The sequence below is a fragment of the Rattus norvegicus genome, chromosome 16 (genome assembly GCF_036323735.1).
Source record: "Rattus norvegicus strain BN/NHsdMcwi chromosome 16, GRCr8, whole genome shotgun sequence".
Lineage (NCBI taxonomy): Eukaryota > Metazoa > Chordata > Mammalia > Rodentia > Muridae > Rattus > Rattus norvegicus.
The window spans coordinates 75163249-75181386 of record NC_086034.1 but is presented as its reverse complement, the minus strand read 5'-3'; the positions used below and the strand labels follow the sequence as shown (position 1 = coordinate 75181386).

Below are 18138 nucleotides of genomic sequence, written 5' to 3'. Positions count from 1 at the left end.
AATTCATCATCCATACTGGAAAATACCAAAATACCAACAATGAAAAGGTGTTAGAGACTCCAATGGCAAGCTTTAGGAAAGGAGTCTGCAGATGCATCCATAGGCTTTCTTCAAGGCCATGCAATACTTCTTTGAAAGTATTTTATATCATAGAGTTTTATTGTTAAAATATTTTTATTTGGGCTGTAGATTGATGTCTTTATGCAGGAAGGCAGGTACAGGATAGAACAAAGCCTGTCACTGGATGAGAAGGAAGGATGGGCGGGAGAAAAGTTTTAGAAAGAGGAGGAGGAGCTGGAAGAAAGGGAGCTGGAAGAACATCTTGAAACAATAACTCACTGAGTTTAATCAAAGTTGTTTATACAGACACGAGTGAAAGGTCGTCTACTGGATCGTGGGCAACTTACCAGTGGCTATGCTCCCAAAGTCAAAAAAGACCCCCCTCCCCTATACCAATATCTTTCCAGCTAGTGCTAGGGCTTTTTGTAGTCCTTGGTCAGTCATACTGAAGTGACTGTCTCTATCTTGTGCAGATTTTATTCAAACAACCATAGGTACTGTAAGTTCTGAATGCAGCAGCTATGTCCGCCTGTCCAGACTCTTTATCAAAATACCCCAGGAATGACCTCTAGCTCAGTTGCAGTTAAGGTCCTCGCTTTTCTCTGAAGCCTTTAGAACCGGGCCTCTGCTGTCTGCAAGCCTCTCAGCACTACAGTATTTCAGGTTGGTACTAGAACAGCCCATTTAGGATCTGCGTAGAGCATTCAACGGCTAGCCCAAGGTTCCAAACTCTTCCACACTTCCAAAAGTCAAAACCAAATCAACAACAATCAACAACAAAAACTGTGGTCAGGTTCTTCACAGCCACAGCCCCACTATCTGGTACCAGCTTCGGTGTTGGGTACTTTTCTGTTGCTGTAATGAGACACCATGAGCAAGACAGCTTTTGGGGCGGGGGGCTTATGGTTCCAGACAGGTGAGACTTCATCATGGCGGGAAACAGGCATCAAACCACAGGCATAGTGGCAAGAGCAGAAGCTGAGAGCTCAGGTCTTCAGATGTAAACATAAAGAGGAGAGAGCTAACCAGAAAGGGGGCAATACCTTAACTCTTAAGGCCCACTCCATGGCATAGTCCCTCCAGCAAGACTAAGTCTCCTGATCCTCTCACACCCCAACACTGGGAACCAAGTGTTCAAAGGTTGAGGACTGTGGGGGGGAGCTTTTCTTATTCAAACCACCACAATATTTAAAAAACAACATACAGAAAAAGCAGAGCTAAACTCGTTCATGAAGCTAGTCTTACCCTGATACCCAAAGTAAGTAGATGGGGAAACAAAAAAGGAAAAGAGAGAATATAGACCAATCCTCTTGATGAACATAGACACAGAGGTCTTATATAATCGCATATTACATTCAGCAGCATTCCAAACAGATCATTCATCCCAACCAAGTTGGCTTTATTCCAAATACGGAGGGATGGTTTAATATTTATTTATAAACTGATAAATAATATGAATTGCCTAAATGGATACAAGGACAAAATAATCACATAGTCACCTCAGTAGATGCAGAAAATCTTTGATGAAAAACTAGACATGGCTTTATAATAAAAGTCCTGAACACATGTTCTTTTTGGAGAAAAATTCCATGGGCTTCTGAGGAGAATGCGTATTCTTCAATGTTTGTGTAGAGAGATCTGTAGATGTCCAGTTGGGTCCATTTCAGCCATGATGTTACTTAATTTGCCATTTCTCTGTTTTCTTTCTGGAAGAAGAGAGTGGAGTAGTAAAGCTGTTTCCTACTGTTGTACCAAGGTTAATCTGTAATTTTACATCTGCAATTGGTGTCCAGGAATCGCTGCTCAAAACACTGATCTCAGTCAACTAGGCATGGTTTATCGAATACCACACCCCAAGATTGATTGATCAGAGACATGATTCAGGCTCGGGAGCAGAACCACAACCCCTAGTTAAGCTCCTACAATACTTTCAAAGCCTGAGATCTGTGAGATGAACACGTGACAAGTTATTTTACTCATCAGGATTTAGGGATTTCCTTAGGAACAAGTCTTTACTGTACACTTAATCCTGCTTCCATTGGTTGGCGTATTCAACTGTGGCAGGAAACTTGTCTAATATTCATGTCCTAACTTGTCTATCAGGATGGGACTCGTGTAACATTCAGGTCTTGATTTGCCGAACAGAATGTCAGTTAACGATGTCCATGTCTTTCTGCCAAATAGGATGCCAGTTCCTAGGGAGGTCTTGGGAACTTAAACTTTACTCAACTACTTGGATGTTGTATTCCAAATGGTTTCTTATATCAGTGCAAGTGTTTCTCCTATGTTGGGATCTATCCCAGGGACAGCGTATCCCACAAAAGCTTATGCGTAGGTGCAGGAAGTGTGTGGTTGGTTTACATCCAAGCTTATTGTGGGTAACTACACAAAATACTTCTGCTAGCTTCCATTGTGAATGGCTTCATAAGGACATACAATATAACAGAATATATAATCAGTTTTGGCATTAGAAAGTTTCCTAGTAACAGCAGAAACACATGAGAAAGTTTCCTTACAGTGGCAGGCAAGCCAGGTATCCATTACCTAGGCCTTAACTTTCCATCTAGACCTTAACTTTCCATCTAGGCCTTAACGACATCTAGTAGTATGTGTTTTATGGAGTTGGGCACAGCTCTGGATTGTTCCCTTCATCAGTATGAAATGAACAACCGTGTCTCTCCTCTCATGTCTGTTGTCAGGCATGAGAACTTACCGTAGCCATTACATTTTTCCCCCCATCCTTTCATCCTGAAGTAATAGTTGTCTTTTATGGTGAGATTCATTTCTTCAAGAAGAGGCCTAGCTGACTCTTGCTTTTCAATTCCGTCATCTAAGTGAGACTGTTAATACTCAGAATAATTGCTGAAAGCTGTGTATGGTCTCTGTGGACGTTGGAGTTTCTGTCCCTTGTATCAATATCATTCTATTATGGGTTATGGTTTTTCCTGAGGCCTAGCGATTCCATTTCATTCTTCACTTCAGACAAAAAATTCTAGGGTTTCGTTGTGGTACCTTAGTGGCCACAAATTCCTTCAGCCTATTCTTATGAAAGAAGGGTTTCAGCTCTTCTACTGTGGCATAGATTTTCTGGGTGGAGTAGCCTGGGCTGGCTATTCTTCATTCAAAATTGGAAATAAGTCTTTCCAAGCCCCTTAGGCCCTTTCTGTTGGCAAACCTGCCGTCACCAATGGGCCTGCCCCTTATGTGTGACTTTAGATGTGACTTCAATGCCCGTTCTTTGCTCTGTATGTTTAGTGTTTAAAGTGTGATATGGCACACGTGTACTTCTAGTCTTCTCTGTTTGTTGTTCTAAATATTTTTTTTAATATCTAGATATCTAATTTTGAATATCTATTTTTCTAAGTCTTGGAAATTTTGGTTATGATTCTTTTGAAAACGTTTCCCAAGCTTTTAGAGCAGGATTCTCTTCTCATATTGATTTGCCCCTGGCCTGTAGACTTGGCTCTTTTCGTAGAGTTGGCTGTGTCTTGGAATCTTATTCTTAAGTTCTTCGTCCTTGTAGACCTACGCCAGTCCCTTCACCGTGTCTTCAGTCCCGCATCCTCTGCCCTTTGAGTCACATTAACTCGAAGACTTCCCACAGAGTTTTACTTGGTGCACTATGGTTTAATTTCAGACATTTAGTGTTTTTTTTTTTCATTCAGCATTTCTATATCTTTGCTGAATTTTATTTTTTTCTTCATCTTTTGTTCTCTGCTTTGTATTTTTGATTAGGAGATAATCTTATTATTTGATTTGAGCATATTTATAATAATCAATCTTTTGAATTCTCTGGGATTTTTCCAACTTGCTCTCAGCTGTTTCTACAGAATTAGTAAAAATCTGGAAGAACAACATTGCCTTTATTTCTTCTGGTAAGATGGGTTGGGGCTTACACATCTAAAATTATTCCCTTGTTTGAGTTTCTTTTAATCAAGTTATCTATATTATTTCGGCTCAAGTGTTTGCAAAAGGAGTAGGGTTGAGGTGTTTACTTCAGAAAATAGTGGAACTTGGGAGCCATGGACTCCCTGAATAGAACATTAACGTCGAGATTAACCGCAGCTTTTGGCCAATAGCACTATACAAATGTCTCTGCCAATCACCAACAGTGGCTTCCATGCTTCTCTGTGTACTGGACAAAGGCTGTCTTGTGCTTTCTGTAAGGTTTACCTGGGAACTTTAGTTTATGGTTTTAGTTTCTAGTCCTGTAGTTTAACAGGATATTGACATACTGTCCTATGTGTGTAACTCAGACACAGATTCCTTTTAGTAAAGAGGTCTTATGCAGTACTATTCTTTTAAAGTGTTTCCTTTTATTTTTGAGGCTCTCACTACATCATTTCTTTTTTCTCTTTCCTCCATCCAAACCTTCTGAGATATCCCTCCATGTTCTTCTTCACATTCATAGCTCATAAGGAGCTCAGTCAATTGTTTAAAGTGTGTCAAAGATGAGGCTTGGCGTTTCTATCTGTACATATACTCTAATATTAATTTAAAGTTTCAAACTCCAAAGTTAAATGTAAGATGCTATTCATATTTTTTAGTATTTATTTTCAGTTGTTATCATTTTCTTGATGAGGAAATGCTGCCCAGGTGTAGGATATCATGAGCTTGGCTCAATTCAACACTGTGAGGCTTACCTGAAGCTAAGGCCTGACCTCTTAAATGCTGGGGCCAAATGTAAACATGAGGGTTTTTTCCCTTTTGTTTTATTTTATTTTATTTTATTTTATTTTATTTTATTTTCTTACCATCTATGGAACACACACTCTGTCCGAAAGATTTCTTCTCCCAGCTCCAACTTGTCCCTCTTCAGCCCAACCTTCTGTGTTCCTTGACTAGAGGAGGCTATCAGACGCCCTCCTATCACACTCACAGGTTGCAGAGAAATTATCCAGGATCCCTAAACGATACCATGGGGCATCGATGGACAGTCTTACAAGACGAGACCTGATTGTGTGGGAGGGCCCTCCCAGAAGAAAGGGAAAGCAGCCTGGCATAGTCGGTATCCACTGCACACGAGAGAGAGCAGCCCATGCAACCTGGACACATGCTACCATATAACGAGACAAAGGGGCTAAAACGTAAAGGAAAACTAAGGAAGGATCCAGAAGGCTACATCCTGCTGTTTGGGAGCCTTAGGAAGTGAGCACACGTGCCGGTGAGAGCATTGGTCCGCACGCTGCTCCTGGCATAGACTCCCAGGATCCCATCTCTCTACAAGACGATCCCACAACCTTTCCTGGCGGCTCTTGCTCTGCATCTGGAGACAGTGATTTCATCTCCCTTGTCACTGGGGCAGAAACTCTAGATGCCAGGTAAGATGACCTCACTTAGCACCAGTGGACTGATTGATTCGGAAGGGGACTAGCCCTCCTGGCATGCTGGGGCACGGACTCCAGGAACACAAAGGAATCAGTCAGAACCATGAACCAGCCAAGGGCGTGCCACCCATCAGACCGGTAGAGACATGGATTTGCTTTGGCATGCTTGCTGCTGAGAGGCACAATGGAAGCTTGATTATTTCCCCGAGTCGCCCAATTAGCTTTGCAGGAAACAGAGCTGTGTCTCCAGGTCACTGGGCGGCAGTTCATGTGAATGTGAATAAATAAGGCAGGCAAGTTTTAACGAAATCGGGTTGAGAGCAATGTGGAGTCTTCAGACGGTGGGTGCATAGAAAGCCTGGTGTGGCTTATGGTGGCTCTCTGGAGACATCTTAATGTAGGGGTTTATACAGTACTAAATGTTACCTGAGATGTCTTCACAAGGAGAGTGGACAAGGGTGAACAGAGGGGTTGCTCACCCCTACCCCTTTCCTCTTCTTGAGTGTGACTGATGTTTTCTAAAAGGACAAAATAAATAAACTTACCCCAGTAGAGGGTATGCTTTCAAAAATAATAAAGGAGATATTCAGGAGATAATAGTGTTGACATTCTATGAAGGTGATTGGCTTTCTTCCTTCAGTCCCTTCCAAAGGGATACTAGATAACGAACTAGTTAACAGAGTGTTTAGAGTCATTGTGGGGGAACACAGGTGTGTGTGTGTGTGTGTGTGTGTGTGTGTGTGTGTGTGTGTGTTCCTTGTACATGCAATGCCTGCCAAGGCCCAAAGAGGGCACCAGAAAGCTTTGAGCTGGAGTTATAGATGTTTGCCCACATCTCCTATTAACTGTTCTCTGAATACTCTTGCTCATAGCCTATCTGAAGAGAACCATATTGGCTCAGATGATGGCTTCCTCTGGATACCAACCAGGACCCGAGAAGTCTGGAAGCCAAAGGAAGTCCCTTGCCTTATGTCCCATTGTATCCCCCAGAGCTGTCTGTACTCCCCACACCTACCACAGCCAGACCCATGCCAGAGGCCATCCACACCCCTGAAGCCACCGCCCCTACAAAGCCACTCAAGACCTCCTGACTGCAGCCACTCCAGAACCACCAGTTCTAACCCTATACACTGTGGCTGGGAAGTACCAGGAGGATGGCTGTCAGCCCTGCTCCTTCCTCATAGTTGCTGAGAGACTTTGCAAATTTAAGGGAAACTTCTGTGATCAAGATGTCCAATGCAAGGGGAAAGTGGACTTTCATGTATCAGCCTTTTGCCACAACTGATATCCTGAGCTGGAAAAACTAAACTCCCTCATCCACTGAGAAGTCTAAGCTGTGACTGATGTGATGTTCTCCACCATCCAGACTTATAAGCCCACTCGGACTAATTTTCACTCATTCTTCTGTTACACACACACACACACACACACACACACACACACACACACACAAAATTGAATTTTTCAGGCAACTTTGAGATGCCAGGCAGGTGGTGTGTTTTGAGTGAGTTGTATGAATTGTGCGGTGGTTTGAATGAGAATGGCCCCAGAGGCTCCTGTATTTGAATACTTGCTCCCTAGGTTGTGAAACTGTTAAGACACCAGGCTCATGCCCAGAATAATAGCCAGGAATTTAGTTGCTCAGTATTAACGTGAGACTCTTTTCAATAACATGCAGGAGAGAGGAGAAAAGGCCATGCACGTGTGCGAAATCATCAGAGGTGCTCCAGGGACCTGAAGAAAGCCCAAAGCATCCCTGTGAGAGGCCACGGAACACATTCCATACTTTCCCCTTTGACCCCAACATGAACAAGGGTCAGCAAATGACTAAGTTGGTCAGACCCGAGGGGACATCTGATATAGAAGGGTTCCTTGGAATGAATGCCAGTCAAAAAGGTTGGAGCAAAGACATTTTTCAGCTGAGATCATGTAGCCCAATCGGAAGCAAGCTCAAAAATTTAAAAATGGCACTCTTCTTGAAGGGGCTCGAGACCCCATATGAACAACAATGCCAACCAACCAGAGCTTCCAGGGACTAGGCCACTGCCCAAAGACTATACATGGACTGACCCTGGACTCTAACCTCATAGGTAGCAATGAATATCCTAGTAAGAGCACCAGTGGAAGGGGAAGCCCTGGGTCCTGCCAAGACTGAACCCCCAGTGAATGTGATTGTTGGGGGGAGGGCAGTAATGGCGGGAGGATGGGGAGGGGAACACCCATAGAGAAAGGGAGTGGGGGGGGTTAGGGAGATGTTGGCCCAGAAACTGGGAAAGGGAATAACAATCGAAATGTAAATAAGAAATACTCAAGTTAATAAAGAAAAAAAAACTGGCGCTCTTCTTGCTGCTGCCCTGGTAGAAAAGTCAGTACAGATCTGGAAAGGTGCCCTGCAGGGCCAGGACCAAGGTCAGAGAAGGACTGGACAAGGACTGCCACATCCCTGAATGAAATTGGGTTGGAACCAATGTGCTTGTTGCTCTTAAGAAAGCCCCTGGAAGAGTAAGTGTCCCCAACAGTATTCATCATCATCATCATCACCATCACCATCACCACCACTACCACCACCACCACCACCACCACCACCACCACCACCACCACCACCACCACCATCACCCTCAAATTATACCCATTCTGGGACAGAAGGGAGAAGCCATGTAATTCAAGGATGTTACCAACTCTCCAGGGCCCTAGAAGAACCCAAGTTCTTCAGAGTCTCTCCTAGAGGCCACAATGAGGATCCAAGGTTCCCTTTCAAGGTGCCTAGGGCGTGGGTTGAAGATGAAGATAATCCTCTTAGACGGGCCCAGAACATGCCTTCAATAGTAGCAGAACTAAGGCCAGGGGCTGGGCCCACCCACAATAAGCATTATGTCATCTGGATGAGTGAAGAGTCAAGGAAGAAATCACAGATAACATGAGAAAACTTGCTCAAATTCCAGGCTAGACCCAGAAAGCCTGGAGTACTGGGAGTTACTTGGGAGATGCTTTTTGATATTAGATATAAGATTTGTCTCTAGCAATACAAGGTTGTAGGCAATACAAGTAATGATGTTCTGGACACATAACCCCGCAAGCCATGATGATGCTCTTTGACCTGGGGAATTTGTAAGGGGTCCTCCAGAACAAAGGAAAGGTAATACGGCATAATCATATATATGTGTGCATGAGTGACTCTGTCCTAACCCCATAATGTAGATCACTCAACCCGAATGTAAGTTGCCATTTAAGGGAGTCTGTAAAGGAAAACTAAGGAAAGATACCCAAGGCTCTATCCTGGTGGTTAGGGGGCTCAATCTGTGGATGTGAATCCACAGAGCTATTGCCAGCGTGAATCAATGGTGCTCCCTGGAAGAAAACCTCTGTCCCATTTCTCTGTATGAGAATCCCACAACGATGGGGTTATATTTCTCTCTTAATGTTAATTAGATGCTGATGTCTGATGGCGCCCTCAAAGTAAACGAAACACAGACTCTTCATTCAGTTTGGACCTATCATGTCAATTCCACTGGGTATTACATCTGGTACAGGACAGGGACATCTGTGGCTGGAAAGCTCGGCCAATGAGCCAGCTGCTTTAATTGATTTCTTGTAATCTTTCCAGGCATTCTCTTGCCTGTGCTGGAGTCTGATATAACGAAGAGCTAATCGCACAGTTACACTTTAATCTGTCAAGCAAGACGTACGTAACGGAAGACCATTCCCTTGACCTCGGTACACCGTGTTCCACAGTAGATCGTAATAAGACAGGCCAAATAGTTGACCTCTGAACTTGACCTAGTCAATGAAAACTCAAGTTTTTTGAGCCAGACCTGTGGTTGTCTCGGTGGTGCACGCCTTGCAGGAGATGACAGTGGTAAAGGAGGAACTGAGTTCATTAACAGCCATGATAAAGTACACAAAGGCTTCTGTGAAAAGGACAAAACTACCCAACTGTTGTCTTACTCTCATATCCAGTGAGAACTGGGCTACTAGCCTTGTCACTTTAAGTATGTGACAGATGCTACCTCATTCACATAACACACCAAGACACGCTGTCACCAAATAACTGTCCTATGCTCCAGATATCCAACATTTACTATAACTTATCATGGACTCTTAGGAGGCCCTCCTCAGAGACACTCTTGACAGCTGTTCTTTCTTATGCCCCTGCCCCGCCCTGTGCTATCCCGAAGCAGCTAGAATAGTTTCTGTCCCCTCCTCTGTCAGCAGAGGGGAATTGAGAACAAGTTAGAATTTTACTGCTGTAAAGGGACACTGTATGAAGGAAAACATGTAATTGTGGGGGGGCTTACAGTTCAGAGGTTTAGCCCATTGTTGTCATGGTGGGAAACATGGCGGCATGCAGGTAGACACAGTGCTGAAGCAGCAGAGAGTTCCACGTCTGACTGGCGGGCAGCAGGAAGAACATGTGACTCTGGGCCTGGCTGGAACATTTGAAACTTCAAAGCCCACCCGTAGTGACCACTTTCTGTAACAAGGCCACACCCACCGCCACAGGGAAACACCTTCTAACAGTGCCTCTCTCTAAGAGGCTATGGGCACCATTTTCATTCAAACCCCCAGAGAAGGAAATTTTTCATGAAACCTGCACAGGAAAAAAAAATTCCTGCTCAGGGACAAAATTTGGGTGAGAAGATAAGGTAGGTGGGTGGACTCAGGGGTCTTGGGAAATACCTAGCCTAGAACCCCAAATGTGGATCTAGGTTTCTCCTCCCATTCTGACAGGAGAGTCAGCCTACCTCAATAAAGCTTTTTTTTTTTTTTTTAATTCCCTATAGTCTTGCACAGGCAATATTTGTCTATTACACAGAACAACTTCTGCTCATACCAGTGTTTGGTTTCAGATCCCGGACAAAGGGCTGAGGTGCATATTTCACATATAAAATCAGACCTGGCCTCCGGGTTCTCCCAGCATCCCTCAGCCCCTCCTGGCATACCCTGACCCCAATCCTGAACTTTCCAGCCCAGGGGTTGGGCTGCCCTTCCCCCAGGAGGCTCTTTCCTACATAATCCAGACATTTTAGTCTCCTCTCTCTTCTTCTCTTTCTCTTCTCTGTTCAAGTGCCCTTTCTCCCCCGCCCCCAAACCTCTCCCCATGGTGACTTCCCTGGCCCCAATCCTTGGGACCAATGAACTCCACCAGAGAGCAACTTCCAATAAATTTGCTTTTAATATAGCCTAATCTGCCTTGAATTGACTCATTTCACTAGCAGAGGAGAAATAGCTTATCATCCAGGATCCCCGTTGTAAATACACTGGAGAATGGGTGTGGTACGCTAGGGCATTGTGGGAAGATGCATCCTGCTTAGTACCTGCCTGAACTTGAGAAGGAACTCACCTGAGTCACAGCACTCACCTGAGTCACGGCACCCCTGTAGTCTTTAGAGGTCGTTCCTCGGGGCCCATCTGGGTCACCACATGTTACTGGGGTAACCAAGGTTCCCTTTAATGATAGATAGATAGATAGATAGATAGATAGATAGATAGATAGATAGATGAAACGGATTAAAAATGGAACTTGAAGACAGTTTTATTATATTTTACGAGAAAATATGGTACAGGTTAGTGATGTGTTTATAAAACGATAAGGGGGGATATGTTCTATGGCGGTGTAGTCAGGTATGGGGTAAGGGGGTGCCTCAGCGAGCCCTTGCTGAGACATCCCTTCCTGCAAATGGACCAGCCACACAACGGTATAGTATAGAATAGGGTTTATTTGGGGCATGGGGTGGAAAGTTCAAAGGGTAGTAGAGGCGGAGAAAGGCAGAGAGAGAGAAAGTAGAGAAGTAGAGTAGATGAGTAGAGGTTGGCCATGAGCACGTGGAGAGAGGGGGTGGGGGGAGGGAATGGCGAGAGAGCCGAGTCAGGAAGGCAAGAGCCAAGAGCCAGAGCCAGAGAGAGAAAGAAGGGATGGGGTGGGGGTGGGGGGGAAGCAGCCCCTTTTATACTGAGTCAGGCCTACCTGGCTGTTGCCAGGTAACTGTGGGGCGGAGCATACCTGGCTGTTGCCAGGTAACTGTGGGGTGGAGCTTAGACAGAATGCTAACAGTTAGGTTCCAAAACTTCCTGGCAACTGCCGGGTGGAGGATACGGAAAGAAAGTCATGCCTTTTAAATTAGACATAGATTAGAAACAGACAGCTTATTAAGGAAAGAAAAGGAACTCCCAAGAACGGAAGTAGGCTAGTGAGCCGAGGAAGGAGCCCCCAAAGCACCTGACCACCCCGAGTACGGTCTTTTGTGTTACCTCCTCTAGATAGTATTTCTTGGGGTTTCATCTCGCACATTCTCTATTTGTTAGATGGGGCTGAGTTAAGAATAGTGTCCAGTCCTCTGAAAACGGCTTCTTTCACACGTTAATCTTGATGAAGATTTTTTTTTTTAGTTCTAGCTCTCCTATCATGAGCCTCTGATGTCACAGCAGCCAATAAAACCGACACAGATCTGAAGTTTTATTAAAACTCTCTGTGACAAAGCAGAAAGGCATGAGCATGTCCGTCTATGCGTCTGCCGTCCAACATTTATGACATCATCACTTAATTTTTTTTTTCTCCAAGTCACTTGGCGTAAGCATGAGCACACTCAGCCTAATGTGGTTCACATCACTAGGTTTCACGTAGAGCAAGGACTTCCTGTGGATGACAACGGCATAACAACCTATACTTCAAGATGTGGGGACCAAGAGAGTTTGTGTGTTGCAGAGGCAAAATCTTCGGTTTCAAGGTTTCCTTTGGTGGTGATGGTGGCAGGGCAACCGGAGCGGAGCACACGTGTGTCAATCAGAGCAGCGCTATAGTTCTTCAAGGTCCTGGAGGCTAATGAAGGCCTGAGAAATTTGTGTGTGAAGGTAAATCTTTGCAAACAGACTCTTTGGTAGACAAAACCTTTGGTAATCCAAAGAAAGGCACGGCAGACTTGCAGAAGGTGCAGATTTGCATTTTACATAATAGACGAGGGGCTGCTTCTTCACTTTGAAGTGTGTTCCCTTTTGGCTTCCTGAAAGTTCCTTTGCATTAACAATTTGTACGATTTTTGGTTCTGATGAACAACATTGTTTCCCCGAATTCTGATTAGCACATGAATGCCAGCTGTGGGCCCCAGGGAATGCAAAGCAGACACATTTGCAAGTGAATATCCACTTAACATTTGGGCTGAAGTTTGAAGTCTCAATCAGTTTCCTCATCCACCACTGCTCCTCTGGGACCCTTGCCCAGATGTGAGTCTCTGGGGATGTAAATGGCTTGTCTTGAGCTTTATGCAATATTCATGGAAGAGATGGGAGATGGTGAGGTCTAACTGCCAACTGAAACACTCAAGGGCAGAAACATTTTGCTCCCGCTCTACTGTGACTTATCTGCATTCAACCCTTTAACTTTCATTTTTATTAAAATGTGCACACTGAGAAATCACCTAACATTGCCAAATTTATAAAGCTCCTTCTCTCTCTCTCTCCTCTCTCCTCTCTCTCTCTTTCTCTTTCTCTCTCTCTCTCTCTCTCACACACACACACACGAATATCACTCTTCTCTCTTCTAAAAGCCTTTTTCACTTTGCTCAAATAAAACCTCTGAAAATACTTCCCTCTATTAGCACCTTCAAGTTATAAATAATACACATAACCCCTCCCATCCCTTGCTCTCCTGGTGGTAATCTCTTAGTCACTCATTGTCCGGCCTCACTGTCCCAGGGTGTGGATTAATGACCCGAGAGCCGCCAGTGGAATTATCAGGTCCCTATACCACCGAATACAGAATTTGATCAGCAAGTTACGGCAAATGGTAGACATTATTAAAGAAGAAAAACACTTCTGGTTGGAGGTGTACTATTGACTTGGGGGAGGTTTAGGGGTTCCATGGCTGTTAGTATTCTAAGCTCCACCCCACAGTTACCTGGCAATAGCCAGGTATGCTCTGGCCCACAGTTACAGGTATGCCTGATTCACTATAAAAGGGGCTGTTTGCCCCTTTGCTCTGTTGTCCTTGCTCTTACTTTCCTGCCCCTGTTCTGTCCTCCCATTCCCCCATTCCCCTCCCCTCCCTCTCCATGTGTTCATGGTTGTCCTCTCTCTCTCTCTCTCTCTCTCTCTCTCTCTCTCTCTCTCTCTCTCTCTCTCTCTCTCTGCCTTTCTCTCCTTCTATTACCCTCTCGACTTCCTCCCCATGCCCCGAAAAAACTCTATTCTATGCTACACCGCCTGTGGCTGGTCCCTCACGGGAAGGGATGCCTCAGCGTGGGTCCACAGAGGCACCCCCTTCCCCTACACCTCATCACACCTCCATAGAACATATCCCCCACTCTCCTTATCTTTTTATAAACATATCAGTGGGGGCCATTAATCCCAGTAATTGAAGAATTTAGAAATGGAGTCAAATGAAAGCTTGAGGGTAATTTTATTAGAGTTTAACACACAATCCTAGTGCAGGTTAGCTGAAAATCCAGGCAGCTGCTGTGAGGAGAGACGGAGAAAATGCCATGCCTTGTTAGGGAGGCATGGGCAGCTTATTAAGAAAGGAAAAGGAACTCTCAAGAAAGAAGGGGGGGGGCGGGTGAGCGGAGGAAAGAGCCCGTAGCACCTAGCTACAAAGTCCCTCCTCTGTTTTGCATTTCTCAGGCTGGTTGTACACAGACTCTAGGCTAAGCAAGGGCTTCCAGTGTTCCTCTGAGAGAGGGCTTCTGTTCGCTTGTTACTCCCCTTGGTACATCTTCAGTTTCTACTCTATTCTAGCGCTGATGTTTCCAGGAACTTTTGTTCAGTTTCTGCCTTATGAATTTCACTGTTTTCTACCTCTTGCCTAACCAGACAGCCCGGCAGGAAGTGAGAGTCCAGCCTTTTCACCTACTGGCTTCTTTCATATGTTAATCGGGACACCTCTCTCTTCCTCTCACTCCTGCCCTAAAGCAGGGTTGTGTTAACTGAAGTGCTCAGCGGGGCTGGAGGGGGGAAATAATTGCTCCAGCTAGCTGTGTTAAAGATTTTACAAAGCTAAATAGTTGAGCTTCACGATTAGGAAGAGATAAGATTGTTGAACAGAGTCAAATTAGGCTAGTTTTAATCCCCTTGAAAGCCGTTCTTTGCCCACCTCTGCGCCTTAGCTAACATCGGTGTGACTTCCAAAGTTTTGAAGATGCAGTTTTAGGGAGTCACTAGCTTCCTCTGATCTCAAATTACGAATGTCATCGTAAATATCTAAAACTTAAAGTGGAGCTGTTATCATTTCTTTTTGGCTCCGCCCAACAGTTACCTGGCAACAGTCAGGTAGGAGCCTGGTTTGCTATAAAAGCAGTTTGGCTTCTCTTTCTCTCTGACCTTTCACTTTCTCTCTCTCTCTCTCTCTCTCTCTCTCTCTCTCTCTCTCTCTCTCTCTCTCTCTCTCTCTCCTCCTCCTCCTCCTCCTCCTCCTCCTCCTCCTCCTCCTCCCCCCTCCCTCCCTCCCTCCCTCATCTTTCTCTTTCTGTATCCGTGTCCTCTCTCTGTGTGCTCTCTTCCTCGCTCTCTACGCACCGCCCCCCCGACCCCGCCCCAGGTTCCAGTCGGCCCCTTCTCTTTCTTCTATCATTGTTCCCTCTCTTTCTCTGCCTCCACTTCCCTCTCACTCCCCTTCTCATGCCCCAAATAAACTTCATTTTATACTAAACCCATCTTTGGGCTGGTAACCCGCTGAGGCACCCCTATGGCCACATCATGCCGCCTCATTACAAAACATACCCGGAGCCCATTGTAATCTCCCTACCCGTTGACCCTCCAATGTGTCTGGTGAGTGCCTTGATTTATGACTTTATTTGTAACCTTCAGTGCAGCAGATTCAGCCTCACAAATCCAAGCCTCCCCAGCCACTCCCTTAGGACAAAAAGACTGACTAGAGCCTACTGTGACACTTAGAACACACTGACTCAGGACCGGTAAGGTACGCAAACCCAGCTTCTGAGCCAAGGTGGCCTTAAACTATGGCCCCATTTCTTAACCACTCTCTTAGTATCCATCACTCTTCTGGATTCTCGTCCACACCAAGCTAAATCAGGTCGGAGCTTACAGCAAAGGCGTCTCTCCAGTCATTTCACTCAGGCAGGATTCAGAACTGAGCCCTTGTTGTGATGGGCAATGTTATTACTGGGCCATTTACCTGAAACTCACCTCAGCCTATCTCTATTGACCGTGAAACAGAATCTTCATAATTTAAAACAGGAACTACACGGTGGCGTTTATGTAGTGGGGGCAACAGGAACACACGCTACTGTGCCATGGTGAAGGGACACAGTAGACAGAGTTTTCAGCACAAGGGAGATTTATTTGCTCCAAGGAACAAAGACAGGGGATAGGAGACAAGGCAGAGGGGAGAAAAGAGACAAGGGAGAGGGGCTGATATTTTCTCTGGACAAAGGACTGCCTCTGGATAGGGAGGAAACAGGTGGCCACAGGAGTTCCTAACGCCTCAGGACACTACCTGTCAGAGCATCATAAAGCAGTGAATTGATCACTGATAGCATACGCTGAATAAACTCATGCAGCTAGCTCTACAGTAACACGGCACACAGGGTTATACTCAGTACACAACTACATAATAATAACGGAGCGTGTTCCTAGTTATGCATTTATAATGCCACTGTGATTAAGGTATGTCCCTACTACTTAGGAAGAAATATTGGATCAGCGCATAAGTGTGTTTCCTGATTTTCCAGAGGACCTGGGTTTGTTTCCTATGTTGGGAACCTCACAACTGCCTGAAATTACATACGCACATGCACACACACACACACACACACACACACACTTTCTCGAATGTACGCTCATGAAATAAAAAAGAAATATTACTAAACTCTGAAACATGTACTCAGTTGGTCAAGGTTTATGTGTCTTGTGTATACTGGGTCTCTTGATTATATCTTGTGTGTGTGTGTGTGTGTGTGTGTGTGTGTGTGTGTGTGTTTTATTTAATCTCACGTTGTTTTATTCCTAGTGGTCCCTAAATGTAAAACACCTACTGCTAGTCTTGCCCATATGAGTGAGTGATCTAGCAACAAACTAAAAATGAATAGGTCATGGATCCGGCTTAGCAGTCAGCCGTGTTCCATACCACCATGGCACTGATCTTAAAGGACTCTATGATGTAAGTCCCTAAGCCTGCATTTCTCAGCCTGGAGCCTCAGGATGCAGCCAGGGGTTGGTTCTCAGTGATAATGGGCAGCCGGCTGAGTTCGCACTTCCCACAGCTGAGTCTCAGCTTGTTCTTCCCTAGCAGGAACTTCCCTAGCAGGGGCTGCCCACAGCAGCCATATTCTCAGGAAATTCATTCTCCTTCCATTTAATCAACATTTCTTCCCATGGCTGTTGACTGTTTAGATGGTTCCAGTTCCAAGTCATTTTCCTACTGCTTGGGTGGCCTGCTGATTTCTCTGCGGCCTCCTTTGAAACTTCTCAAGAAGTGTTGCAAATCAAGTATGGGGTTAATTACTCTGGCAAGAAGAGGCTTGGAAGTTGGGAGTCAAAAGGAAGGAAGGGGCAGAAGAAACAAATATGGATTATAATAAGGAAATAAAAATAAAGATTCATGTTTCGAGCAAGCTATAAATTCCGCTTCTGGGCTCACGTTATTTTAACACTGAGTTTAAAGCGTTTTGGATTGGTGAGGTAAAGAGGGAGATCCAGGGTTTTTCAAGTTTATAATTTGAATATCTTTAGTGCTGCTGCCCTGTGCATGATCTCAGTCCTCTGAAGTTTGTATCAAGTCTGTCTGTTGGGAGTTGGTTCTAATGCTTTTCATTAATCCAGTCCCCCGCTCCAAAATCAGGAATCTGTGTGTCCAAACACACTGAAGGTCTTTGTCTCCAGTTGGTTTTTGATTGATCAATAAAGAGCCAACAGGCAGATAGACCGAGGCAGGACCTTTAGATTTGCGAGGGCTAGGGACTGGGAGAGAGGAAAAAGGAGGAATCATCATGATTTGGAGGGAGGTGGATCAGATTTACAGCTGCAGAAGAAAAATCATCTGAAATGTAGGTGAAAAGGAATGGAAGGGCTGTCCAGAAGTGTCTTGGGCAACAAAGACTAGGGGGCTTCCCAGAAAGAGCCAGGGCAACAAAGATAAAATATAGAGCTAGAGGGCGTTAATCCAGGAGTACCAGAGGGAAACGTGTGTTGACTACGGGGAGGATGAGAACTGCCCAGCCTTTGAGCTAGCCCAGGCACATTTAAAGTTAACATGTGTGTATGTGTTTCATTCTTGAATCAAGACAGCTCTTGGGCTGGTGCTTGAGTGCGACCTGTCCAGAGCACAAAGTGGTTCAAATAAACTCACTGCTTGTTGACTAGCGTCCTAGGAGACAACTGGATGTTCTAGAATCTTGGACGGGATAATTTGGATGGTGGGCAGTTAAAACCAGAGGAAGCTAGTACAGCAGGCTCTCGATTTAGAATCTCTTTTCAAAACTTCATTTTCATTTCCAGCCTCTTAGGGGAAACAGGAGACTGGGGTGATGGACAAGTTCCCCAAGCATAGGCCACTGGTTCAACAGCAGGACTTAATGACTAGTTCTGGTAACGGGGCCTACACGTCAATCCGCACAGTTGTATTTCCCAGCCTTATTTTTCCTATAAGCTGCAACACTGCTAGAGGCAAAACATAGAGGTCGAGAATCTCTCTCCTCCTAGCCTTGACAAGAAACTGTGAATAAGTTAACCTTTCTATTTTTGTTCTATTTTCTAAGTGTGGGTGAGTTCTTTACAGATCCAGACTTTACAGCCATAGTTCCAG

At 44.9% G+C, this 18138-nt stretch overlaps 2 long non-coding RNA genes across 6 annotated transcripts; one reads left to right on the top strand and one right to left on the bottom strand.

Annotated features, from left to right (window-relative positions):
* Positions 1–1438: 1438 nt before the first annotated feature.
* Positions 1439–11858, bottom strand: LOC120097520 (uncharacterized). 5 transcript variants are annotated; one of them, XR_010058481.1, is made up of 4 exons: positions 11637–11814; positions 10747–10833; positions 5814–5905; positions 1439–1766 (listed from the first exon to the last, which is right to left on the bottom strand). It is a non-coding gene; the product is annotated as an uncharacterized LOC120097520 (long non-coding RNA). The 5 variants fall into 5 exon arrangements; XR_005495026.2 differs by lacking the exon at positions 5814–5905 and having other exon boundaries at positions 11637–11858; XR_010058480.1 differs by having other exon boundaries at positions 1439–5905; positions 11637–11771.
* On the top strand, positions 11817–16956 carry LOC134482412 (uncharacterized). Its single transcript, XR_010058482.1, has 2 exons — positions 11817–12236; positions 16728–16956. It is a non-coding gene; the product is annotated as an uncharacterized LOC134482412 (long non-coding RNA).
* Positions 16957–18138: the final 1182 nt, after the last annotated feature.